Source organism: Aplysia californica, unplaced genomic scaffold (genome assembly GCF_000002075.1).
Source record: "Aplysia californica isolate F4 #8 unplaced genomic scaffold, AplCal3.0 scaffold00162, whole genome shotgun sequence".
In the NCBI taxonomy this organism is placed as follows: domain Eukaryota; kingdom Metazoa; phylum Mollusca; class Gastropoda; order Aplysiida; family Aplysiidae; genus Aplysia; species Aplysia californica.
In genome coordinates this window covers 396,661-399,076 of record NW_004797432.1, presented here as the reverse complement: position 1 = coordinate 399,076, position 2,416 = coordinate 396,661, and positions in this window count along the sequence as shown.

Genomic DNA, 2,416 nt, shown 5'->3' with positions numbered 1-2,416 from the left:
GAGAGAGAGGGGCGGGGGGAGAGAGAGAGAGAGAAATACAAACCCTCACACACATGATACACACACACACAGAGGCAAATCACAGACCCACACACATTCTCCTATACAAGAATTACTGGTGGTCAAAACGGCTGAAAAGTTGTAACAGTAGTGGTATTTGAAACAAAAAAGGTAGTTAGATTGTTACGCCTCAAACGTTTGTAGCTCTCTGTGTCTGTTGCAAAGGAGGGACAAGATTGTGACGGTCAGAGGAGGAGCGGGAGGGGGTGGGAGGGGGCACTTAACCGGCATCAGTGTTCACCACCACCAGAGTGTCGACAACAAAGAGGTCATATCGGAAAAGGCGGACGGTGGACAGCAAACAGACCAGAGCTTATTCTCTTCAAAGGAAACAACGTTTTGTTGCTTTAAAAAAAAAGTTCTAGAAAGAGTTTTGCAACAAAGTTAGGCCATAACAATGTCGACGATCAGAGGAGTTATGAGAGAATAACATACAGAAAAAAGAAGGAGAGATAAGGACGATAGATGTTTCATAGGAAAGACAGAGCGAGCCGCACCAGAACATCCACCAACCATCACCATTTTTATCGTTGAAGTATTACGCTGTTGTTGATCTTTTAGCAGACTATGGGTATGGAATGTGAGTTGGGTTTTTTTTTTTTTTTGCATTATAAGAACCATATCCATTGGAAACTGTTCCCCCAAATTCCGGAACAGAAATTGTTGAGTACCATTCTTCATGAGTCGGTGTTATCACTGTTGAGAGGGAACGGCGCCAAGTTGCGCATTTGTCTCTCCGCCTTTTTCTGTTTGTATAGGTGTCAACGTGTTTATCAGTGGGTCCGGATCTTTGTCTGTTGGTCTCCCCCGTTGTCCGTTCGTGTGTCTCTATCTATACCCGTCTCTCCGACGCTCCATTCCTGTCAGCCAGGCTCTTCCGTGCCGCTTTCTCGTGATTTTCTCTTCTACAGTGTTACATTATTAATTATTGTTACATCGACGAGTCTAAAAATTATATTTTGGCTAATGGAAGTAACCCTGAAGTATTTTCAATGCTTGTCTGAGCCTTAATTGTGATGTAGGTGTATTGAAAAGACTTTTTAGGGGGATGTGATTACGTTACGATTGTTTCCAGATACCTTTGTCAGTTTCAAGAAGATTCTTCTATATTTTAACGTTAAAAGGGCATGGATATTGAAGCCAAACAATGCTAACGTAAAGGGCATTATACTTGGGGCATATAGCTTATTATTACATCGCTCATAACAGTAAATGTATGACTGCAGAGTTTGGACCCCAGGAAAGGCTTAACCGATTCTGGAGATAGTTTTAGGACAACAATACCAGAATCTACGATGGAGCTGACAAAATCTCTTCTTTTCTATCCATATCTGCTGTGTCTATCTAGGTGCAGAATGTTTGAATGAGTCGAGCTTCCATCTGCTTTTGTTTTGCACCCTTTGATTTTCATTTAAAAAAAAAAACCCTAAGATGAAAGAATCCGGTCTTAATCTAGGCTTTATCAGACAATAAAATCCATAAAAAGGTTAGAAAAAGCCTGATCCTTCTAACCATATTATAGTAAATGTATCGCTTTTGTCTTTCATATTTTTCGCACTAAATACATTGTATCCATTATTACGCTCAGCAAAGGAATCCCATATATCACTGCAGTCATGCAACCCCAAATAAAAGCTCTGCTGATGGCTGCAATTCTCTTCTGAAATTGTAGAGGATTACGAAGACAAAGAAGAAAAGAGCCAGAATAACAAAGAATGATAACACTTGTCCACAACCTGCCAGGGACACCGCAGTTAAATTAATTGCTATCAATAAAAAAACAACAACAAGCGAGCGGTCGACGAAAGCTTGATTGCATTGACAGAGAAAAGGAAGGCATTGTTGCTGAGTTGACCGAAGAATTGCGTAGATCTTTTGCATGCTGTCCACTCTCCTGGTGTTATGTTGAACAGCGGTGCGGGTGACCCTGGTTCAAATCCCCTTCTAGCGGCCTTTATTTTTAGGTTACTATACAAGTATCCAATGCTCTACCCAGTTGTGGCTAGATCCTATCAGAGACAGGAAATAGATCGTCAGTTCCATTTCGAAGTTAAATTGAACGCGGGATGTATAAACGTACCAATTAATTCCATCATGCACCTGTTATTTATTTATTTAATTATTTATGTATTCATTTATTCATTTATTTATTTTAGATTTATTTTTTAATGTATTTTTTTTTTAGGAAAAGGGGGAGGGGGTGCTTGGAAACGGCATCATTTCTTCCTGCATAACCAGTAAATCTTTTCGCAATTCCGCCATTGTTCTAATGTGGTTCCAAGTGCATATTGCAACACTGGGGAATCTCTGCGTATTATCTCTGCCGACCGTCAGAAACCGACCATCGAAAGCAAAT